This window comes from Spodoptera frugiperda, chromosome 1, assembly GCF_023101765.2.
Source record: "Spodoptera frugiperda isolate SF20-4 chromosome 1, AGI-APGP_CSIRO_Sfru_2.0, whole genome shotgun sequence".
NCBI lineage: Eukaryota > Metazoa > Arthropoda > Insecta > Lepidoptera > Noctuidae > Spodoptera > Spodoptera frugiperda.
In genome coordinates, this window is record NC_064212.1 from 8,739,624 (window position 1) to 8,766,551 (window position 26,928).

General features: G+C 37.7%; 1 long non-coding RNA gene across 1 annotated transcript; it reads right to left on the reverse strand.

The window, feature by feature from the left end:
- Window positions 1-2,841: 2,841 nt before the first annotated feature.
- On the reverse strand, window positions 2,842-4,624 carry LOC118273558 (uncharacterized). The gene is made up of 2 exons (XR_004783421.2): window positions 3,755-4,624; window positions 2,842-3,517 (listed from the first exon to the last, which is right to left on the reverse strand). It is a non-coding gene; the product is annotated as an uncharacterized LOC118273558 (long non-coding RNA).
- Between the last annotated feature and the right edge of the window lie 22,304 nt (window positions 4,625-26,928).

Below are 26,928 nucleotides of genomic sequence, written 5' to 3' on the forward strand. Positions count from 1 at the left end.
CCACTTAAAGCCCATTTAAAACTTTGACCAACTCATTACGAAGTCAATTCATCAGCTACCGTTCATCTGTTATCTTAAGCCATTTTTTAAATGTAAATGATCGATTATTTCCTATTAAATGAATAAGTTTTATATTTTTTCTAATTAATTATCTTCGACTTAAATATCCGCATTATACGTTAAGCCTGGCACAGACAAATGTTTATGTCAAACGCATAAAATTTATGCTTACTACATAAAACGGCAAAACAATGAGTGAGCGGCAACTACTTGTGTAGTTGTGTCTGCATTATCTTTGTTAGATATTTGACGAATGCCAAATACAGGTATTACCTACATGCAGCCGCCGGCTACGACTAGTGTAAAATAAGCTTTCGAAATAACGAGCTGTATTTGCGATTTGAAGGAGCGCCTAAGCTAATACTTTCCGGGAAATCTGTGTCAGAGGTCGCGCAGAACACGCAAGATTCGCGTGTAACTCGCCGCTGCCATACAAGGTAATTAATATAGTGTTTAAGGGGAACGCCAATTAAAGGACTTTCATTAATTAAGTGAGATTAACATCTAATTGATTAATAAATTAATTTAAGCTGTTAAACTCTCTTATTACTACTGCCTGCTTGGGATAGCAAGCGATGAGCTTATTTATGGTTCCCACACTTATACAGCCTTGTCATTTATTTGTTCAATTTACTAATTTGCGGAAACGGTAACGTTTCAGTATCTAACACTTAATTTATTCAAACAGAACTCGACTTGTTTTTCAACTGGATTAGCCAAGTGACTAAATCTAGAAGATATGAATAAATTTACGACTAAACGTAGGTATTAATTAATTTACTAAAGCTGTAGACTTTATGATTTTCTACAGTATACGTAATAGCTTAGAGTCAGGACATAATATTCTATGACACTACAAGGTGACTAGATTTTTTATTTGCACAAATCATTAACTGCCTCTCTAGACTTTAAACACATATTGCGGAAATAGCGGTAGGTTAACAACTGGATGTTTGGTTGATCCGACATAGGATTGATCATTAACTGAACAAGTGACTCTGACTCTTCCACATCATCATTCACAGTGCTGTCCTACAAAGTAAGTGACACCAGCACGAGCATCCAGTGTCCGTACAAACGCCATAAGTAACATCACACTTAGGGTGGCAGAGGTCAGGCGGTAGTCGCTACTAGTAAAACCAGAAACTCTACATATCAATATTGAATGGGCTGCTCGTGTGTTTATACTTACCGCGCAACCAATTACTTCTCGTCTAACAAAGTAGGCTTCAGCTCGTTCAGCGATAGCCGGAGAAAATAAATGCAATGACTAATACACTGTTCCTATATCAGATAACGATAAACGAACCGTTTTATTTAAGTACAGTGATTTGTTTATGCAAATGTTGGTTCTAGATTTTTGATAACAGATGAGGTAGTCTAATAAGTTGGTCTAGATAAATGTTTTCATAAATAATAATGAGAAAGCTGACGCTAAATATTATAGTTTTATTGGTCTCACGCTCTACTGTTAACACGAGGTTCTGATCTCGATTTTTTGTATCTAAAAATACTATCTTTTACGTAATTTTGAGAATAGTTATGCGATATATTTGGAGTGAAACAATATGCCTTGACACAAACAAATGTGACTGATATTATGTAATTTATTTACCTAAAGGCAAACAAATGTAAGTACCTAATTAGAGATTCTTGAAATATACACATACATAAACTAACCATGAAAATGCAAAGGGATACAAACAGTACAAGTAATTGGAATTATCTAGAATACATAAAACAATTGCACACGATAGCCATGACAAATGACGGTACCTCTTCGCTAATCGACTTGCTCATCGGCAGCGATCAATCTTCATTACCGTGTAAGAGGCGCCTTGCGATTCATTTTACCAGCATAACGTACGTGAAAGTTGCATCATTACTATTTCATGTGTTATGTGAACACGTCTTACAGTGTTTCCTATAATAATTATTGTATGCTCAGTTCTACTCGTGTTTTGTAACTAATGTTTTTGTTTTGGAATTTTCCTGTTGGTTCAATGGAGTAGATTTTGAATTACTTTGCCTTTAAGGAAAGGTAAAATAATCCAAATATTGTAGACACTACTGACAAACGTGAAGGAAAACATCGTGAGGAAACCTGGGCTTATAATTTCTAATTATATGATTGAAACCGCCATCGTAATAAGCAAGCGTGGTGATTAATGCTCAAACCTTCTCCGTGTGAGAAGAGGCCTTTGGTCAGCAGTGGCCGCTTACAGGCTGATGATGTGATGTGAAAGTAGTCCAAAACAGTTAATTGGTTACTTTTTGCTGACTTGTTATCATTTCAATTCACTGAAACATCAAGGATGAATCCAAATTCCACACGATTACTAAGAATCTCGAAACCAAAAACCCAATAGGTAATTTCCCAACGCAAGAACAAGAACCTGATTCAGGATGTGCAACAAACTACTTCGAATTTTCCTCATTGTTTCTACTACTTATTTAGTTAATATTTTATTTCCTGCTGCCAATTACTTTGAAACCCTATCTTTATCTTTAGGAAATATCCTGAAACCATTAATGATGCCAAGTTATGGTCAAACGAGTATCAGTAAGAGCCATTAAAAAGAAATTACAACAATTAATAACAATGCAGTTCACGAGAAGTATTTTGTTTGCGAGAAATTATTTTCCTCGTGGTAATTATTCAGGTAGTAAAAGTTTCCAGGGTCATTTCATCTCAACGAAAGCGATGTTAAATTGAAGTACCTTCAAGTTACTGACATTTTGAGGTTCAGAGCAGAAATATGTAGTTTAAAACAGGTTAAATGCTTGGCAATAAAAATATATTTCCACTTATGTATTTAATAAAACTCTTACGTATTTCTCACTCTCAAGGATTCTTGAGAAAATATTTCTTTTTAACAGATGTCTTGTGGGTCGAATCCAAAATTATAATACCGAGTCAGCTACAATGAAATGCCGCTGATAACGACACATTAACATAAACAGACGTGATGATTACATTTATTAAATGGAAACTTTATTTGTTATTGGTACAACTTAAAAAATGAAAACATGTGTAAAGAAAGCATGATACGAATATTACAAAATCATTGCAGGTCATACATTACTTTAATGTCAAGACCACACCGCATGCCCACCAAGAGTACGCGCGTAAGTATAAGAAAATTAAAATCTTATTAAAAAATTCAATCATAAAAAACAAGATCACAGTTTTGGGTCATTGTTTTTGTCCGTAAATCCGGTCATTCAGCGCATGCGAAACAGGCCGATGCTATGTCGTCGGAGCGGCGCGCGGCGCGGCGCGGCCCGTGCCCGCGCGGGCGCCTTTCACCGCAGGTCGTAGGTCAGGGCGCGCTCAGGTGCTCCGCCCTCGGCACCCCGCGCCCCGCGCCCCGCGCCCCTTGTCCACCCGCGCCGCACTAACGGCCCGCCACCATTGCCCTATTCAGCTGTCGTCGCGAAAACAACATCGCCGCCGCTGGGAACAACAACACTTATGAATTATTCTGCCGCTCTGTACTGCTTAGAAACAATTACAAAACAATACGAATTCATAACATAACTTTCACAATGCTCTTTGTACGCCTTCAGCGCTCCGTGCTCTCGTTTGTTGCACTATGGCAGGCGAGCGCTATGCGGGCCATCTTCGCCGTTCTCTTAGACAAATCGCATAATGTGCATGAATGTATTACATAGAAACTAGAAAGTTTGTTACCAAAATGTTGGCGGCAATGTTTCGCAGCATCAACGCGATAATTTCCTGTTGCTAAGATGACGATCGAATCAATTTGGCGTGGAGTGTGCAGCGCGTTGCGTATGGTGGCGGTGCCGCGGTGGCGTGTGAGATGCATCGTTAAGTTAATGCGGCCGTAACGGCGGAAGCTGCGCATAGCGTTAGCGAGCTTTCGGCGGTTCCCACGGCGCCCCTCCCCGCGCCCGCCTGGTTACACAATGCGAGGTGAACGCGGATCTAAGCAATCGCTTAACCTCGCCCACTGCGCGCGCGCCGCACCGCTTCACCACCACAACTCCGCAACACGATGCACCTCCACGCTGACACCACAGTTTCATAAAACACCAATAAACAGTATCGCACTGTTATACAACATTGTACTAACGTTTACATAAATTAGTGTCAGTCGCATTTTTAATGTGCATATTTGAATTTAAATTAAACTTATTTCTAGACACAAATAAGGCTAACCTGTTTAGATCTAGACTTGTGCTTTTAAACAAGTACTTTGTAATTAGCTTTTTGAAATTGCATTAACAATTTCGTTCTTACATGTTCTCAAAAACGAAAGCAATATGTAATTATGTGTGTATTATAGTCTCACAATAATACCTTATGAAAATGTTCGACTTATGACACTCGATGACGGACTGACGGACGTACCGTCATGCGTCGGGCCGGAAGATTGCAATGAGTACTTTCTTTACATCCGGCAGTTCAGCCGGGGTCACGACCGATCTTTTTGTCCAGCCTCCAGGCTGAATGCATGCGGCCCGTGCGTGATTATGTTCGACGCGCTTAATTATGCTGTCACATCGTCACTTGATGGGCGATAGTGAAAGCGAACGATACTTGCCGTAATAATAGACGAAAAATATGAGTATATCTACACGAGAGTGGACACTGCGCAGGCGCAACCTCGCCATGGCTTCATCACACAAACCGGTGATTTCTTAACATTAAGAGTTGTATCACGTTGATAGCACGTGCATAAGAAATTAATGTGTTTTCGGCAAATTATTCAGTCTAGTCGTTATACATACATAATAAGCGACGGAAAAAACCTACTTATTGGATAAGCATTCGGTCACATTATTTTAATGAAGATAAATCACGACAAACCGAACAGAAGCGGTGACAGGCTGAGTGTGGGTATCGACAGAAACAAGACACTGTGCGCTGTGCAGTGAATTCAATCCCGGCCGTGTATCAATGTGTTCTTCAATATATTTACACAATTTACGACTGACTGGACTGGTAAAGGGATATATTGTCTCGCTAACACATCCTTAATAATGCAGCGACAGGCACTGTCAACGTACGCTAACTTAATGTGGGGGATGGTTAAAAGAAAGAAAAATTACCTACAGATATACAAGGTGAAAAATCCTTACGTCTGATATATTTCAAACAAAGAGTCTTCCCAAACAGTTTTTGTTAAAAATATTCGTCAAAACAATGCCGTTATCGTGAATTTGTAACAAAAACTAGCAGAAGGTTTTGTTACGTCGAGATGACATGTGAAGATCTCTTTTGTTGGCTTAAATTGTTGTGAAGAAATTGCCGCCGTATTTCTTTGTGTTACATTCCGCCTTAGTCGTCTGCCATATTTATTTGAGCAAGCTGTAAACTTACGAACAGGTTCAAGTTTACTTACTCTCCATTGTTGTCGGAGCACGCGCATAACTCCCGGGTAATTTCCGTCTGTATACATAATATTTGACAAGAAATTACGGAAGTCTGTCTCGAAAATTGAAACCGTGTCATAATTTACTGAAACTATAGCCAAACAACCGATACGCTCATATTATTGTGTTATTCCATCTCTGTTCGATGCGGTAGTAAAAATGAGACAAAGAATATTCGCTCTTGATTTAAGTATTAAAAAGAACAGTTCTCGATTCGGTCGATGTGAGCGCAGAATTTCCATGTGCGGGTTCGGTTCCGGCTTCGAAATAGTCCGGTCCTCCTTGAAAACGCCGCAGAATCCGACGGGCTCGACCGCAATCTTTTAGATCATCGTCTATATACGTACTTACCTACTATAACACATTTTATTATTTACGGCGAAGCAGGTTTGTATAACGGAGAACAAATTCGATTTCAACCAATATTGTTTGCGGTTTATAGTTTTACACATGTCGGACGCTTCGGTCGTGAGCTTGTGAGAAATCTTCTCTTTAATTAGGAAACGTTATGTAAACAGAGTTGTTATGTAATAATCTAGTATGGTCGGAGGTCCTCGACCCCGCGACAAAAGCTTCGCTACATCGTAGTCGTAGCTGAATTGTGTAAGCACAAGTTTTTACCAATCATTGGGAGATGACAGCGCGTGACGCGAACGGCCGCGGCGCGCGGCGCGTGGGTGACGAGCGCGTCAAGTGTGCAATATGCCGCACTTATTCATAAGTACATTTGTACATACCGATGTAACTAATACATATTGTATTTCATACGACGCGTAACAGAATAAATTGTTCGGAATAATTATGTTAATTGAGAAACGACATTCGGTCTAACTTGTGACAGTCTATTTATTTTGCGGCTCAAAGTTTTTTGTCACTTTCAGAGAACACAATAGCAGTTTTGCTTACAATAATGGTTTTATTTTAAATGGTATATTATTTCACGGGACAATAAATAGCATTTCAGTTAGACATTAGATAATTTAGATGATTTATGAACTGAGCTTTGTGCTTTTAACGCAATGTTCAAAATTGTTTAGATTATCTTTGTTGATGTTCAAAAATAAAGTTAAATAATGAACTCTTAATGTTAACCAGGCTTACTTAGTAGGAAAAAAATATATAATTATAAGTTTGAAATTGCCGACGCATTGAGCAAGCGTGGCGAATAATACCTACTCAAATCTTCTCCGTGTGAGAAGAGGCCTTTGGTCAGTAGTGGCCACTTATAGGCTGTTAATGTGAAATAGTTATCATATGAAATTTATATCTCTTGGGTATAGTAGGTAGAGGATAAGTAGTAGTATGTAGAATATCTTACTTTCCATAATTTTTCCTTTTCCTGATATTAGGAATAATTAACAATCAAACTAAAACAATACTAATAACTCGCATTGAACCACCGTGCAGCCACAACAAGGCTTCTACATTCTAACACAATTACAATTAATTCTAATACCACATTTAATTACATCTCTAAGCAAATTAACATAAATGTTTCGTTTTACTGTTTAAGTATTACAGAACCAAAGAATTATTCTTACACGTCCACATCCGGATAGCAATGAGCGGCCATTAAATAAATAGTTCCACAGTAAATAGTTCATAATTACGCACAGTATTTACCTTATACATAGCCTCTTGTAGTCTAGGATCAGGCCTCATCACTGTAATGACATAAACGCTAGAACACCCCGTGTAAAGTAAATATATAAAGTACAGAGGTACATGGAAAATGGAAGGAACTTAATCACGAATTGGGTACTTAATACCTGATTATATAATCTTTTTTTACACGTTGTCCCTCACTAGGATTTTCTCCTGTGCCGTGGGTGCGTTTACAAACATACAAGTTCTCATACAGTTGACACCCAGACCCAAAACAACAATTTGTGGATCACAATCAGTTAATGAATGGGGGATAGAGGTACTAATGAAAAAGGACGTATTGCTACATACACACCTATGCTTACTCTAATCGGTAAAAAACAAGATGTGTTTAACAAAGTGACTCATCACGTTCACTTAAAGATTTGAGTAGGCCAGGTATTTCCCTGTTCAATATCTGTACTTTGAACAAAAAAGAATTAAGATGAAACTTGAAATGCTTGAGGGGAAATTCCTCGAACCATTATAGGATTTAAGAGACTTGGGAAAATCACTTTTAAATAAAAAAGAAAATGTTTTTGATATTTCCCAAGTTCAAGAATTCAATGCTGTGACTTATGTTCTTACCATAAATGATAACTCAATAATAACATTATTTTGATAATATTATGATATTGGTATTTTACTTCACTTTAAATATAATACACCTACAATAAAATACGAAAATGATTATAAAATATATTTTTAAAATACATTTTCCATCTTTTTAGATTGTGAATCACTAGAAAGTTATATCTATCTAAAAGCTACTATAGTGGGGTGTAAACTTTTTTACCATTTGTTTTATATTTTCTGTTTTCGTACCCAAATTGTGTTCAAAATTGTAATACACAAAAAAATGTGTTTAACATAAATTGTATTACACATCTTCATGTTAACAGTTTGTACAATTGTACATAGGCACATTTATAAATCAGTTTGTAAAGCTATGTCAAGCTCACAGGTTACTTATTAAAACAATATTTTATGACTCAACTTTAAGTGTTAGTACTTAATAGTATTTTACAATATCAGCAGGATTCAGGATGTAGAAGTAATTGTTCCATCAGGTCACTGCTGAGCCGGATCTTGCGGTTTATTTAGGCTTTAACATATAGACAATTCCTGGTTATATTATTGGAATACATAACCGTTTTTGTAACTTATTTTTTTATTTACTATTAATTTTTTTAGTAACCTGTTTTTCCTTTTATTTCAATTTTATTTTTATAATTATAGGTTTTGTGTATGTTAATGTAATTAGTTTGTTAAACCGTGTTAACATATTAATAATACATAAATTAATTAATTAATTTAAAGGATTTTATTTCTTGGAAACCACATTATTTAGAGTTTTTTAAACTTTATTATCATACACTCTTACCTGTATCGTTTAAACCTTTCCTTTTTATGGAATAAGCCGGTAATCAGTAGGATTACCTAATTATAAGCAATCGCCGCCGCTTTTAGACACCTGAAATACTAGGGGCGTTATAAGTGCGTAGGCGGCCTTTTGGAGCTTGGGATTTTGAGGTTTTGGGGATTCGGGGTTTAGAGAGATTGGGGAGGGGGTTATTGGGCTTCCAATAACCTCACTTACAAGACAAAGACTACAAGATATTCTTTATTATCATTTTATTATTAGAAACACAACTGCAAAATAAACTTGGTATTTTTTTAAAGCTGCAAGTATATTTACGTATTTTCACACGAACGATTGTTTTATGCATAGAAATTAATAAAATCTAATAAACTATTCAAATTATAATGAGCTATTTTCAGCCTCTACAACAAAGAAGCTATTTTATATAATTGATTTGCAACAAACTAGTTTTTAATATATTCATTTAACATCTATATTCTATATTTAACTCCAACACTTGAATCATGACCATAGATTGATTTCTGCATATTTATTATTGTCTAGGCGTAAAAATAGCTATAAATATTGTTATTTCCTTCATAAAAAAATGAATATTCTTTATAATATTTCCTCATTGGAAGCCTAAAACAAACAGTTCCGAAGCCTTACATTCCAATTGTAGATAAAGCTTAGAAACTTTTGAACACAAAGACGAGATCTCTATCTGAGTTCATGGTTCATACTCATTGTTCGGCTTGTGTCGCAAATACTCAGTGCGTACTCAGTCCTCGCTGGTATACTGAACGTGGAGTATAGAGGTCAGGAGTGCCAGGTTATACAATCATACTGACAAAACTGTCATTGGAAAAATAATTTCATCATTTAATATTATAAATGTGAAAGTTTGTTTGTTTGGATGTTTGTCCGTCAATCACGCTGAAATTACTGAATGGACTGAGTATGAGCTAACTCCAAAGTGAAAGGATACTTTTTATCCCACGAAAACGCGGACGATGTCGCTGGCAGTAGCGAGTAAGTAAAATATTTCTTTTTTAATTTACCCTTTGCACCTTTTATTTCACTCATTCATTTCAAAGACAATTCTAAAAATTATTAACTAGTCTGTCCATCTTTTATCAATAAGATAATGATTACAGTAGGCCAGTTATAAGCTACGTGATTGTGAATTAATTATGAATAGCCTAGGGGCAGTATGTGCTAAGATAAAGACTTACATGGAGATAAGTGGGTACTCCTAGCGTCTATACTCTTTAATGCTAAGTATCTCGTATCTACTCATACTTGAGCTGTCAATTTTCAGTTTCTATTCATAGATCATACGGAAGTTATCGACGATCGACTGTGATGGTCTTAAATATTATTTGATTGAACACTATATCCGCGTTTAAACCTAATGATATCTTTAAATCTTATTTATTATTCCGATTCCGATATATGAGATATATTATTTATTGTTAAGTTCTTAGAACGCCTCATTGGTCAGAAAGGTAAATAAAAGTGGCAACTAATAACTTATGAGGTATTTTTTCTTTTAATAACTATCGCGAGACATACTAACTTAGAAGAGAAAAGCTCTACTAGTTTCGAGTCACAGAGGGACTCTTTATCATGGGCAGCGGGCGTAGACGCAGCGACATCGCGTCCTTTAATAAAATGTGAGTAAACTATGACTTTTAGTTAAGTTCTGAGGTTTTCGATATCAATATTGTCAGTCGAATGGAGTATGCTATTATTAAAGTTCGCTCGGTTTACGTTACAATTAGGTAATAGTAACACGTCGAAAATAGCAAGCGAGGTGTTCTGTCGAATTCTTTGGGAAACCCAGTTTTTCATAGATTCACAGACGATTTTCTTGGTGGAAAATTGTAACTATTACACAATCACTTTAAATATTACTAAAGGAATGTACCTCATAATTATCAATAAACATATTTAAAATAGATATCTTCTATTGGTAAATATATCTAAACCGATAATAAAATTCATTAATTTTATTATTACAATAGTAAACTGCGCGTGGGCTGCGGTTGCAATTACGAAACAATAGCCAATATGAATTAGAGCCGACATTTTTTGTGACCTCTACTCGCAATTTCTTCATCTTCACCACGATTATTTGAAGAAATTATATAAATTATGGCGTCTATAAAGGCTCTAACACTCTGATTGCAAATCTCAAGTAATAAAAATCAAATAAGTAACTGCAATTCTTGTATATCAATCAATTCATCTGAAATGGTCAATATACAACAAATACATAAAACATGACTCAACTAGAAACGCAATTCATCTTCGCAATGACTTTTTATATGTTATAATAAGGATATTGATTTAAATACTGTAAGCTACACACATAAATTGAAACGATTCACATAAAAAGTAAATAATAGTGTTGGTCACACACCTCCCCTGACACTTTAATAAAATATCGCACACTTATTGTGGTGTCCGTACTCATATATCGAGCTTAACACTATTAATATGGAAAGCAACAATCGATACTTGAAAATAAACTCGGCATTCTTATTCGATTTAATATTCGAGCCGAAGACAATGGGCATAAGTATTATGTATTCATTCGATTTATATGTTGTCACATTAGTGCTGTGGAAATGTTGTAGAGTTACCGCTTCTGGTCACAAGAAATATTGCACGTCAGCCAACATGGCGGACGGCTTGCAACGGACACACACACTCGCAGACGGCCTATCTATTATGTAAAAATGGCATTCATAAATCATCTGCGTGATCAATTTACAGTATACGGCCACGCAGTGTGGGCTGAATGAGTTTAGGCGATAAATTTGAATAAAAATAACAGGCAGCCCATGTTCTCGTTCCTTTCGCAATAACAATCGGTCACATATGCATATTTTAATACAATAATTTGTTATCATTACTCATATTGAAAGTTCTTCGCCATTGATTGCCTCCGAAGTGACCGTATCCTCAATTGAAATAACGAATACACACACACACACACAAAAAGTGAAGTTTAACCTCTTAATTGGAGGATACCATGAATATGGAGGCTTTTGTTAATAGGAAAAAAACCTCTTGTCAGCTAATCCTCTTTATCTTTTTTTTCTTTACGTTTTATATGATTAAAATCATATAGAGGAAAACGGTGTTGTTTTTATATTTACCATGAAAATTTTCAATTGATAAGCTTTTTTTGCCAATATAATATTCAAAGACTTCTAAGTAGAAGAAGTCTTTGGTGCTTTTAGGATCCCACAGAGCTCGAGGAAGTCTGTTAAAAATGATTACAGTATTATATATATTATGTATGTTTGTTCACACAACTGCGATGAAAGTATACAAGCAAACACAAAATAATAACGAATATTTTAAACACAGGTAACAACCGTCCCGCGGTGACGCAACGCCGATAACTTCCGTGCATAAAACATAAAATACGGTGAGGTGAGAAAACTTCAGCGCTTTTTACCTTAGCGTACACAAATTGTCATAGTTGATTACGGTATTTATGTACGGTTGTGATGTGCGGTGCCAGGCGCGTACAGTGAGAGGGCCACCGAGGCTATCAAACCGATACATCATTAATTAATACCGAACTGTCATGGGAAGTGTTGCCCAAGACAATCTGTGGACAGAGTTAGGATTGATGGCCCCTCTGTGCCGGGCTTACATGACTTATGGATGAGCAGATTAACATAACGTTATTAAACATTCATTCCGAACGATTAATGAAACTCTTCGATTGTTTAACTTCGTTTATTCAGCAGTTTTTTGTGTAATTTAAAACGTTTTTTGAGTTACGTAACAACAATTTGTCTGGTGTCCCAAAATTTGGCTCTGAAGAAATAATCTAAATTGGTGTGTCCAATAACTTTACATGAATAATAAACATTAAACGTTTGCTTGATTTGCATTTTTTATTTGTGTATATACATATGTTCAAATCGGTAGTTTAATAACGAAAGACAATCTAAAGTTGATAGACTCTAAAGTTACTTCCATTACGGAGATGCGTTTCGTCACCGCAACTTGTTTCTAAGCGCTAAGTTAATGCAAAGTTATTAGTCTTTCTTGTTTATATTTTCTTACTACACATATCCTCACTCATTGACCAACACGTGATTCATCAAGTTAAGTCAGCTGTACAAGTACGCCTATGCATATATGAATAAGCCTGCATACGTAAGTAATAATGTATGTATTAAGCTCAATTTTCAGTACACCCAAAGCTTTAATTGGTTTGCACATAAATCATTATACACATTATCTTGTTCAGATTTGGTTATTTAGTAAGTTACAGTTAATTCAATAACTGACGTCCTGGGAACCTTATGATAGGTCATATCGTGCGCTTACTAATGAGATCACGAGCAATTCTTTGAGCGGACAATACAATGGGGCGGAATACGTTCAGAACTTCTAATAGCGAAGAATAATGTAATCGCACTCACGTGCATGAGTATTGAGTGTGTTATGTATTAGTTGGGTATGCTCGCTGCTGTCAGTCATTCTTTGCAATCATAATTTCTGCGATATATCGGTGATTCAGCTGCCAGTCTCGCCGTTCTAGGAACATATTGACAGGTATTACGAAAATGTTTACAGGTTCTCCAGTCTTGAACATCTTAGTTATAAAATCTTTTGTGAAAGTGTTAGGTTTAGCTGTGAATATCTCTATATTTATATATTAGCTAAACGTGACGTAGTTACTAGTAAATAGTAGTTTTTCAGCCAATTAGGTTCTGGTGATATATCGTACGCGTTATTTATTAGCAATGTGATTAAGTCGTTACATTGGCCTGGTCCTGTTACTTTCTGTATATGTACGTACTTGTATATATACATGTAAACCTGCTCTGCCCACAGTCCCCTTGTCTGAAACTAATACAGTGCCATTGAACATTTATAATTTAATTTCGAATTGAAAGAATGGCCCATTAATTGGACAAATAAAACTAAGAAAAAAATTACCCAAATGACAGATAGACAGATGTAAAGTTTAATGTAATAAATTACAATTAGTTAAAATGTAATTTCGTATTATATGTATACATGTATCATGACATTTTATTTCGTAACTTGTTATCTTTCGCGGTAGGTATTTATTTGACTGAAATATCAGAAGCACATTTTAAGAGATCGATATCTAAACGCGGGCCATTAACAGTTTTGTAAGCGTGGTGCTAGAAATCTGCCCACGACCGACAACACTACACGCACTACATTAATGCAAAGCACTTTATAAGATTTATAATTTATTCTAAACTAATAAGCGATAAACTTTTGATCATTTCGATAAACGATTAACGTTATAACAGGTGTAGTAACGAGCTGGCCGGTACAATAACGCCACTGATTATTATGTTCTAGCTTTCAAATCACTATTTGTAAATAGCCCTGAATAATTTACGATAGTAATAACTTATTTGTGAATAAATTATGTGACGTCCGATTTAAGTATGGATAGCAATTTCTGATAATAGTAACAGTATTGAGAAAGATTAAAGTAGGCGTGCCGATATAAAAATACAATAGAACTTTTTATGGTATAAGCCGGTAAACCTAATAATAAGCAATCGCCGTCACCCATGGACACCCGAAACACCACCGGCCGGTCGTGTTGCCGGCCTTTTGGGGATTAGGAATTTAAGAGTTTTTGGAGAATCGGAGATTGGGAAGATTAGGAAGGGGGGTAATAAAATTGAGTTATAGTTAGTCTAGTCTATGTGTCATAGAAAACTCTACGAATAAATAGAAAATGTTCTTTCATAATGGTAGTTTTATTAGTCTAGAACCAAAGGTGTTCATTCCTTAACACTTTCACGTAGTGCATCACTTAGTTTTCATCGCTGTCATAAATTGAACGCGTTGATAACTAACACGATTAAACACTAAGCTCGTAAAGTAGTAACGACACATACTTTAGTCTAAAAATAATAGGTAATAGTTTTAATTTGACATAAATTATACTTTCTTACTTCCTTGTTTAATTCATTAAGTAAAATGTGTTACGATCGTAAAATTCACATAATTGTAAAATTGACATATTAAGTGCCAGAATAATTATATGGTTTTATCACGACCTTAGTGAATTAATGATTCAGGTTAACGCAGAAGCTGTATATACGTCTGGTTTTTTCTTTTCCAATTTTTTTCTGAGAGTTAGAGATAATTCAAACACTCCATATCTATACATATAATAAAATCGTAGAAAAGTGCTGTCTGTACATTGAAAATAAAAATAAAAAAAATAGCAGGGGTTATTGTTATGTCGATGTCGAACCCAAAAATGTAATTAACTTTTTTTTGTCTGTTTGTCTGTTTGTCTGTTTGTCTGTTTGTCTGTTTGTCTGTTCGTCTGTGCGCGCTAATCTCAGAAACGGCTGATCCGAGTTGGATGCGGTTTTCACGAATATATTGTGGGATGCTTAAATTTACATTTAGTGTTTGTTTCATGTCAATCGGTTCATAAATAAAAAAGTTATGTCAAATTAAAGAATCACGTCGAACATTCTATGCTTATACCATTAATCTCCGCAACTATTTGACGGATTTGGTTGAAATTTGGTACAGATATAGTTTAGAACCTTAGAAAGGACATAGATATATTTTTATTTCAAAAATCAAAAAATAAAAATAAGAAATAAATTATTTATAAATAATTCTATGTCGATCGTTACACGACTTCGGTTCATGTTATTGTTTTAATTCATCGAAAAAAGTAAATAAATAGTAAAAAGGTATGAAAAAAATAATATCAATATAATAAAACATTTAGTACAAAGAAAATGCTCTAACGGAGTATAGATAATTCTATGTCGATCGTTACACGACTTCGGTTCATGTTATTGTTTTAATTCATCGAAAAAAGTAAATAAATAGTAAAAAGGTATGAAAAAAATAATATCAATATAATTAAACTTTTAGTACAAAGAAAATGCCCGAACGGAGTATAAATAAATAATCCAAGTTGTCTTTATCCTCGATAGATGGCGTTGGGATCGAAATAGATCGCGCTATGGTTTCGTTACATTCATTTGGTTGGGTATCGGCCGAGCGCTTCGGTACTATCGTAGAAAAAGTGTATTATCAGTCGTATGATTATTTGTCTGTAGTGGTCCTGCTGTTTCGTATATTCTAAATTGGTTTCGTTGTATTTGTCAATTAATAAGTTTATTTGTTGGGTTTTCCTGGTTTTTTGGTTAAACTATTTAACGTAGGTTTAGTTTGATATCGATTATTAGTAGTTACTGTAGTTAGTTTTTTTAATAAAATTGTAAGTCTAATTTATAAATTAATTAGATTAGATTTAAGTCGTTTCTTTTAAATTATTTAGTTTAAGCTTGGTTATTATAGCATAGAGGATAGGTTGTAATATAGTTTCTTTTTTAATTGTTATAAATTCGTAATTCGTAGCTTTCTTTAGTTTTAAGTTAGTTTAAGTCCGTTTTTAAACTATTTTTTCAATGCCCTAAGTGAGTATACATCTATTAAATTCAAACGCAGAGCTCATTATGTTGATTTTTGAAGAGTTCCCTGGAATATCTTCCACATCTCATTTTTGAAGAGATCCCGCGAGATCGGGAACTATGTGGTTAAAACCAAAAATTTGCCGGAAGTCACTATTCCACGCGAACGAAGTCGCGGGCAAAAGCTAGTTAGAAATAAAAAAGAACATCAGCAAAGTCGGTAATTTCTTTTTGGACAATGTTATTTTTTTATTATACTAGGTAGGTTTCTTTCAAATAAATGGTAGGAAATGTTTCGTTTCTTATGTATTTTATTGTAAAGGTACGATCGGATATAAGTATCTACAATAAATCTTAGTTCAACATAGAAAAAATATAATAATCAATGAATGACTGACGTATTACGCAAGCCTATCACTTGATTCCATTCCTACCTCGTGACTATATTGTAAATGCGCGTAACTATTCCATAATAACTATATAATCGTAAGGTAACGACAGCGTCACACCGTATCATGTGGGAAATATGCCGGTCCGAGTAAGGAAACATAATATGTACGCTTAATTGTCAATATTCACTGTATCTAATTGCTAAACGTTAATAAAGGAATTAGCGAGTAGCTTGTTTGTCATAAAATATGTATTTGTGATTAAAACACAGACTATGTCGCAACGAGCCGCTAGCCCGTACAGTAGAGTTGTAGTATAGTTGTAGTATATTGTGGTGAAGTGGTTAGTTGTGGTAGACGGGATGTAACCAGGGAATAAAACCGCTGTATTGTGTCCGTGCTACCGGAGTGAATTTATTGTTAACACTAAAATTAATACAAAGTAGATCACACAAGAAAGGTTCGATGACCTACTCAGCGCGTAATAATTTTGCTTAATAGGTTGAAATACATAACAAGTAAAATACTATGGCGATGCTCGTACATCCTGCCAACCAATAAGAGAAAAGAAATAAAGTAACACAATATTAATCTAAAGTCACAATTCGCCGTCCATAATAGCTTGTCCGGTAATGGTCAGTGCTGCGCCGGGTCCGGCGACGTTCCGATGTCCATCTTTCTGACGCTGGCAGACGCGAAGTGTTGAGGTTCGATGATCTCTCTCGTCAGCCGGTTGTCTGCCTCAATTCCATTGCTGGTTTGGTCTCGTGGAAGATGAGTTAAAACCAGTTCCATGTCGTCCTTGGGTTCTGCTAGACGGCTGGCTCCAGGTAAACAGAGACGACGTCCTCTGACCGTGATGTATATCCAAATGCCAAACATAGTTCCACATAATGCCATAAACCCGTACATGATGTAATGATGTGGTTCTGCCGCGGCTAATTTCGTCGCATGTTGTTCCTGCTGTTCCTTAACCAGTCGTATTTTCTTCTTCAAATTAATCAATTGTTCTTCGTGTGTTTCTAATGTGATGTTGGACCAATTCGAAATTCTGTTATTGTTTGATAATAATAACTCGTTTATGTTTGCATCTGGTACGTAGATCTCATCTTCCTCAGGTCCCAATTCCATTTTGCTATGTAAACTATAATGCGAGTGAATGAGGTGATTGTCGCCTCGCATCATACATCCTTTTGCCAACGTAATTATTCCAGTGCCACGCAAGGTCTGTGACGTAACGCCAGCTGGACAGAAAATGCGCATGGTGCATTCCTCGCAACACCCAAACAACCACGCGTCCTTGCTGTGTATCTTTTTCCATTCATTACGGCAACTTGATACTTCAGTGCGGCAACTGGACACCTCTCTATTGTTTATTATGTTAGCTTCGCACATGTGTGTTGTCGTTTTAATCTCGTAGAAAGGTAAATCGACGTTACATAACATTTGAAATGTATTGACTTCTATGCACGATGATAGATGTTGTTCATCCATTGGTATTATCATGTCCTTTTTTAAGTTCACCGCCATGTATTTGGCTGTAGGTATCACATAAATCATGGAATCTCTCTGCATGTTCCGAATCGGTAGTACTTCCGTTAGCTCGTATTGTTCGTCTGTTACGAGAGGAATCTTTACTTCAAATATTAAGAAGTCTTCGATAAGTTTTCCGTGCACTGTGGATAGTTTATACATTTCTCGGATGCATTTGAGGCTATTTGTGCAGGGCAGTGACAATCCTTTGGGTACTTGTGCCGAGATAGTGTGTAATTGCTTCTCAAAGGCATTGGGCTTCAGTAAATGAATGTCCACTCTACCGTTGCGGAGGTCTGTAATTAAGTCCATCAATGTATCTTGTATTCTTCGCAGGTTTCCAATCATCATGTTTGCGGCGAGTGCTGTGGCGGTGATAAAAGTTATTTGGTCTTGCTCGGTCTTCAACTGTAGTACCGACTCTCTAATCTGTTTGTTCATAACAATAAACTGTCTGTTCATAACTTCCTCATTTCTCTTCAGTAAGTTGTATTCGCCTTCAATAATCGATGTGTGTTGTTTGTACAGATTCAGTAAGTGGTCTTCGTTGGCTTGGATGGATTTGATGTCTTCATGATATTTTTCAGCAAATTTGTCATCGAGTACGCCGAAAAGTGAATTGGCGATGTTTCCGATTCCGTTGATTAGTCCTCTTCTGTTGCGCATTCCATGTTCAAACTGTAGTATATCGTTGTAGTGTCTCAGTTCGTTTAATTCATGTTCAAACTGTGTAGAGATAGCAAAGCAAGCTACGTTACGCTGACCAATGCCTTGCAGCTGTTTGATGTAGCTTTCAACAGCAGAAACACTTTTCCAGTACGTGGACATGTTATAGTAGACCACTAATTTCCACTCATCTTGTATGATCTGTAAGTCTGCTATTTTGTCGAAATATACGAGATGGGATGGATCGAGGGTCGTTACGTTAGCGAGTTGCTGAGTGGCTGTTGTGCCGCCGATAACCAAGAAGAACAGCAATGTACTTAAGCATGTGAAGAAAGCATTTTTCTTTGGTCTTCTGTGTTTCACGCGCTCCTGACGGTGTGACGCGGTTGTTTGGGCTACTGACACACCATCAGCATCATCTTGTAGTGTGTTGTCCGTAACATAATTGTCCATGTTGTCTATGGGCAATCGGGACAATTTTGTGATCGGCCTTTTCACTGTGTTTGATTTTGTTTTCAGTGTAACGACTCGTACCAGGTTATCGGATCCAGGATGTGTTTCTGTAACTCGACCCAGTAACCATTGGGCTGGTGGTACGTGGTCTTCTTTTATAAGTACTATATCACCCACTTTAATGTTTTCTGTTGGGTTCGTCCACTTCCCTCGCAGCTGCAGTGTTTGAAGATAATCTTTAGACCACTTTCTCCAAAATTCTCTGTACATGTTTTCTGTAAGCCGCCAGCGCACTGTTAAGTTCGTAATTTCAGCTGCAGACGCGATGGGTGGTGCTAAGACAGGACCGCCAACTAAGAAGTGACCCGGTGTCAAGTAGTCAATGTCATCAGTGTCATTGGTTAGAGCAACGAGTGGCCTTGAATTAAGGCAGGCCTCAATTTGTACAAGTAACGTCGTGAATTCTTCGTATGTCAGCCTTTGATCACCAAGGACACGTTTGAGGTGATGTTTCATGCTCTTGACCGCAGCTTCCCATAGTCCTCCGGCCGTCGGCCAAGCGGGAGCATTGAAATGCCATTCAATGCCTTGAGTCGCGACGTTGCTGAGTAGTTCATCGTTGACGAAAAGTTTCAGAGCCTCCCGGTGTTCCCTTTTTAGGGTTTTCGCTGCGCCGACAAAGTTCGTCCCATTATCGCTGTAGATATGCTTGGGTGTTCCCCGTCGAGCGCAAAGCCGCTTCATTGCTGCCAAAAATGTGATTGTGCTGAGGTCTGAAACTAGCTCAAGATGAACAGCCTTGGTGGAAAGACAAATAAAAATGGCGATGTATGCCTTTACTGTCTTTATACCTCGGCCTTTATTAGCCTTTATTTCAACATGTCCAGTGAAGTCTACACCGGTGTGTGTGAACGGCCGCGACGGTGTAACTCGAGGCGTAGGTAGGTCAGCCATCAGCTGACTGCTGCGTTGCGTTTTGTGACGGTGACATGTGACACATTTAATTAGTTGTTTTTTGATTGTTTTCATGCCACCCAGTATCCAATATTTGTGTCGAATGTATCCCAGGGTAAGTCTCGCGCCTCCGTGCAGAGTATTCTTGTGAGCTTGGTCAATCAGAAGCTGTGATAATTTATGGTTGTTCGGCAAAATTACTGGATGCTTCTGGTTGTGGGCTATATGAGCATGTTCCAGTCTACCCTGTACTCGTAGGATACCGTTGGCATCTATGATGGGGCTCAAACTCAAAAGTTTGCTTGTAGGCCGCACTCGCTTGTGTTTTTGGATGTAAGATATATCATCCCAAAAACTGTTGTATTGTACTGTTTTGACGATCAAAGTCTCAGCCAACTCTAAATCCTTTGTAGTTAAGTATGAAATTCGCTTGGCTTTTGTAGCATTACGTGAATTGTTGATGAATCGTAGTACCCAGCTGACGACTCGAATTGCAAGAGTTATTGAACTGCATTTTTGCAGTATAATGTCAATAAATTGAGCGTAGGTAGGCTGAGTGGCGCAAACATGAACGTTTTTCTTCTGCTCTTCATTGGTTGTAACAATGATCTGGTCGGGAACGTCGTTAGTCTGAATCCAGGTTGGAGCGTTCCACCACAGTGTATGACCCATTAAATCTCTTGGAAGAATTCCGCGGCTCGCACAATCTGCGGGATTTTCAGTAGTCTTGACATGTCTCCAACAGGTTGAGGCGACGATCTGTGTTATCTGAGTGACTCTATTGGCTACGAAACTTTTCCAGCGGTTCACATCGCCTTGTAACCACCCAAGCACTACCATCGAATCTGTCCAACAAAGTACGGCGCTCGGTTGCATATTCGTTGATTCTTTGATCTTATTGATAAGTCGAGCTAGTAAGACTGCACCACACAACTCTAATCTGGGTAAAGAGATAGGTTTCTTCAACGGTGCTAGTTTGGTTTTTGCTGCTACCAGTCGGATCACATGTTGACCACCTTCATCGTAGGACTTGCAGTAGACGACGCATCCATAGGCCTTCTCAGATGCATCGCAAAAGCCATGTAATTCGAAGGGTTTTGTTGTGTTGCCGATCCATCGTGGTATAGTAATGTCGTGGATGTGTGACATCTGTTGTCGGAACAGTTCCCATTCTTCTAGTATGTGTGACGGCAAGCAATCATCCCAACCGGTTGTCGTTATCCAGGCTGTTTGAAAAATCAACTTGGCTTTCAATGTGACGGGTGATAACCAGCCAAGTGGGTCATAAAGTTTCGAAATGTCGGATAGCAGTGTACGCTTGGTGTTGACGTCACGTTTTGCGATGAGTGTAATTTGTTTATATGTAAACTGATCCGCGCATGGATTCCACGTGATGCCGAGTGTTTTATTTGTGTCAGCGTCTTTGAAGTTAAACATTCCTTGACTTATTGATTCATTGGGTAAGTTTTCAAGCAGGCTTGTATTATTGCTGGCCCATTTGCGTAGATTAAATCCACCGCCTCTTAGCATGGTCATAACTTCATTTTGAACCTTCTGTGCTGTTGACAGATCGTTACTTCCTCCCAAAAAATCGTCGACGTATAGTTGATTGGATAGGATATCCGCAGCTAACGGGTAGCGCGCGCCGTCGTCCTCAATCAATTGTTGTATGGTCCGCATAGCTAAAAATGGAGCGGATTTGGTTCCGTATGTTACCGTAGTGAGCTGAAATTCTTGTATCGGTTCAGTCATGGAATTTCGCCAAACAACTTTTTGCAGATGTTGGTCTATATCTTGAATACGTATTTGTCGATAAAACTTCTCAATATCTGCAGTGTACACGTATTTGAAAGTCCTCCATCGTAAAATCATAGATTGCAAGTCTTGTTGTAGGTTTGGCCCGCAGCACATCAGTTGATTCAAACTAGAGCCAGAACTAGTAATCGCAGAGGCATTGAAGACTACACGTAGTTTGGTTGTTGTTGAGTCAGGTTTTATTACTCCATGATGAGGTAGGAAACAGCTTAGTGTTGTCGACTTAGTGCAAAATTTCATATGTTGTAGAGTTAGGTACTCTTCGATGAAGGCCTTATAGCTTGAAGATAGGGTTTCATCACGAGCTAAACGCCTTTCCAATTGTTTGAATTGTGCCACTGCTTGAGGTTTTGATTGTCCTAAGTGTTTGAAGAAATCGGGTTTCATGGGAATCCGAACCGCGTACCTTCCATCGTCAAGCCTTTTCGTGGTGTTAACATATAGAGATTCGCAGTACTCTTCTTCAGTTGTGAGGGCGTCGTTATGCGGTGATGACGTCAGCTCTTCAATTTCCCAAAACCGTGAAATATCTTCGTTGTTGACTACTACGTGACAGTTGAAAGTGTTTGTGTTTCCAAGCAACACCCATCCGAACTTCGTTTGTTGTGCAATTGGCGCGTTGAAATCTCCTCGAAGAATGTTGCTCATGACAATGTCCGCGTAGACTCCAGCATCAAGCAAAATGTCGATTGGTCGGGATAAGTTGTACTGCGGATCGGCTAAGTTTATGTTCTGAATGTGAGGCCAATCTTGTTTCTCGAAAGAGTAATTGGGCAAGTTATTCAATAGTTTAGCCATAACGAGTGCTTGTGTTGTGAAAGTGTAGTCACCGTACAGCGATTCACAAACCAACTCAACTGTTCCGTTGCTCTGACTGACCGATGGTCCAATACCGCACACGGTGGAGTTCTGGTTGTGCCTAGGCAAGCCCAATCGTTGTGCAGCTGACTCCGTTATAAGATTAAGTTGAGAGCCTTGATCTAGAAGACATCTCAGCGTTATGTAGGTTCCATCTGCAGCCCTCACTCGTAATTGCAGTGTGGCCAGCAAAACTTCATTGTAATTACCCGCCACGTGATTAGTTTTGCCCGGCATATTGGGTTGTGTGTCACCCGCGTTGTAGGGTCGCTGACCGGGCGATGACGTTAGTAACTGGGCGTCACGTGTCACGTCGTGTAGGGCAGTGTGATGTGCGGAGTTGCACACTCGACATCTTTTGTGAGAGTTGCATTTATTGCCGTTGTGCGAATACATGCAATTCGTGCAAATATGGAATTGTTCGATGGTTTTTAGTTTACGCTCCGGAGACATTTCCTGGAACGTTTTACAGTTTAGTAAGATGTGGTTTGTTTTACAGATGGGGCAATTCCTATCTGAGTTTGTGTGGTTGACCTTAGGGTAACGTCTGTGTTTGTTGTACGTATCCCTTTGGAATGTTGGCGCTGCGTGCTCCTTGTTTGAAGTCGAGGGCGACACGTGATTCGGTTTGCTGTTGTGGGTCAAATTACTCCTTTTCTTCACGATGGCTTCTAGTGCAGTGAACTTGCTTTCGATAAAGCTGATAAATTCGTCGAAAACGGGCAAGTCTCTGGGATTTTTTCTTGCTTCCATGTAGTCGGTAATGGTCTGCGAATCAAGCTTTCCCACTAGAATGTGCACCAGAATCGGGTCCCACGTCGTAATGTCGATGCCCAGGTTGCGGATGGCGTGCACAGTTTCGAGGCTTGTGTCGTGGAGCCGTTTTAGATCGTATGAGTTTTGTTGTAGAGTTGTTGGTTGGCTCATCAAGGTCTGCATTAGCTTTGTAAAGAGTAGTTGCAGATTGTTGTACCTGTGGTTGAGAATTTCCCAACAGGAATCGTAATTGTGTTCCGAAACAGGTAAATGTTGTACTAAGCGCTCAGCTTCCCCCTTCAGCTTCCCTTTAAGATGTTGCATTTTTTGACCTTTGGAGAAAATTGGGTTGTTATGAATGGCAGCCGAGTAAAGGTCCATAAACGTCGGCCATTGGTGGTAGCTTCCAGAGAAAGTGGGTATTTCAATCTTCGGAGCACTGTCGCGTTGTTGTACAGCCAAGTTCAATTTGCGGTTGAGTTCACGCTTCGTTGCCTCGTAGGTATCTTCGTTTTGAGAGAACTCAAGTTCATAGGTCACGTCACTGCCAACGAAGATGTTGTCGAGTTTCCAGTGCACTTCATCGATCACCTTCCAACGGGACTCCAGTGTCTTCAGCTTGTCTTCGATATCCCATTTTTCGGTTATTTCAGAAGTGTTTAAGTTACGAATGAAGCGAGAGAAGGCTCTAAAGTTAGTGGCTTGTTGAACCTTGAGCTCATCTGCCTTAGATAGAACGCCAATGTTCTTACCTTGGGGGTCTACGCGTTCAGAGACCTTGTCACCAGCAGCAGAGTGAGTGGGCCAGGCTTGCAGCTTCTGTAAGATGTGCAAATATTCAAGCTTGACCCGTTCGTACGCCTTTGTATTGTAGTAATCGGCGGTCTGGACTTCATAGCTCAACAGCACACTATGGTTTATTTCAAACTCGTTCCACTGCGCCTGGAGCTTGTCAAGTCTCTCCTTAATGTACGTAGCGGTTTTACGGTCGGGGCCATCCTTGCCGAAGTTGACACCGATTTTTCTGATGCCTTCAGCGATGATCTCCTGACGCTTGAAAAGTTCTTGTTGTTTAGTGTCCATTGTAGTTGTGGGACACTAACTCCTGTTAACTTCAATAGCTTCCGGATCACCCTCTGTTGATGTTGCCTGTTGTGATCGCAGGATCAGAAGGTATCTCTAATACGATATGTGCGCCTTCTCAATCTGACTGGGGCGATCCGCTTGTGGAAGACCAGCCAAACCGATTCGCTATCGTAAATAGAAATACTTCGTACCTGAGATGGAGTGCAGGGCTGTAGTTCCAGTTGCGATGATCCGGCTCGAAGGACCAAAATGTACGAGCCGCTAGCCCGTACAGTAGAGTTGTAGTATATTGTGGTGAAGTGGTTAGTTGTGGTAGACGGGATGTAACCAGGGAATAAAACCGCTGTATTGTGTCCGTGCTACCGGAGTGAATTTATTGTTAACACTAAAATTAATACAAAGTAGATCACACAAGAAAGGTTCGATGATCTACTCAGCGCGTAATAATTTTGCTTAATAGGTTGAAATACATAACAAGTAAAATACTATGGCGATGCTCGTACAGTCATAAAACATAAATAATTACTTGTATTACGATTTGTACATGGATTGAATACACAAATACCTATACCCCTTATTTATTATGCAAACAATTGTGTGTACTACGTTTTACATAGCATGCTATATACCAGTGGAATTTTGGGTAGCGATTAAACTGCGTTCTGCCAAAATAAGTACATAGAAAATAATGTATTATTCCAGTTAATTGCGGTTTATTCTTGCACTTGCATTCTTGCATACACAACCTTGTTTCCAGGATTATTCACTGGCAAATACATCTTATGAATTGGACCGCACATTATAAGCTTTCATCTTTTTTACCTAGGAAGGTATATCGTACTGTTATAATTAATCAGATAATATCTATTCCCAGTCCCAGTATAATTTAATTCAAGTACAAGTTCTATTTTTTTCTCCTAATGAACGGTATTTCCAATGAAATACATATTTCTTTTACTGTACAATCTAATTACTATGTAGCTACTGCTTACAATTACAGATATTGAATTCCTATTTACTTATCTATGTTATAGCTTCTTCATTATTTCTATGGTGAATTCGTCTATCTGTTAGCAGTTAGCCTCTTTCCTGGTGGAAAGCGGTAATGCCGTCCACTCGGAACTTAACCAGACAGTACACTATTTATAAATCATTTGTCTGTAGCTTCAGAATAAAATAAAAGTATAATTAGACATTAGTAAATATCAATTTGCTAATAGAAACAGTTTATTAGTCATGTTATACCTTTATTTAATTACCCAACGACTCATCATAATCTTAAAGATCTCATTTCAAATTAAACTCACATAAAATAGATGGAACGTTTATATTTTATTGACGTCAGCTTTTCTCTACTAGTAATGTCTGTTATTAGTAGCTATTATGTTTATTGGTAAGTGTACAGTAATATTTGTTAGTTACAAATTTAATTAATATTTCTTGACTATCTTTGGTACACCTAGTGACTAATTATTAAGCGGAAAATCTTGGATTCTATTACTCAGTCAGTAACCCTGGTACGAGTTTGCTTTACGTTTAAAATAATCGAAACGAGAGCGCGTTCGGCGCTCTGATTGGCTGGCTCGAATAAACCAAACAATCAGAATAAACTCGTACTAAGGGTACAGAAGAAATTGTTGGTTCTTTCGATCAAAAGGTTCTTAGTCTAATTTTTCCAACGTCAAAGTTTTTTAAATTTTTCATAAAGTAATAGAATTTAACTTACCGCCGTACTCAGAGTCATTAAATGGTTACTTAACAATTGTTTTCGGAACAAAATCAACACTAAACTAATAGTTTAAGTAAACATTAGATGTCTCTGAGTACGGCAGTTAGTGTTTGAAAGAGTGATGTAATATAACTGACCTACGTATTAGAACCATGCTTAGGGCACGCTTGCCCCTGACGCTAACCGCGCCCTGGGTCGATAGTGTATTAAAGATAATATTTCTTCCAAAAATATTTGCAAACTTTTACATAGTTGTTAATAACTTATCTATGTCAGTATTGATTGGTAACAAGGTACGGTTGCTAGAATAAACATAAGTAAGTAACTTACTTAACACATAATAATATGTGAAGATTCCATTTAAGAACTTTTTGTACAAAGTAAAAGCTTTAAAATACTATGACTAATAACAGTAGTACATACATATAGTAAATTTTGGAAAGAAAATAACCCAAAGAGTGTTAGTACAGTAAATATGTCAAAGGAGTTTTGTAAAGAGATGTTAAATATTGTATTGATAGGTGTTGAGAACCGTCATTATATCACCGCCGGAGGTTTCACTATGTTGTTAAACAAAATTGACATTACGCAATACCGTACTGACTATCTTCACAAGCCCACACTTTTTACTTCCTCAAATCTGTAAATCTTCTTTTATTTTTCCCAGTAGCCAAAATATTACATAATTTACATAATGATTACCTAATTATTTGTAATTACTCATGTTTTGTTCCACCGCCTCGTTAAGTA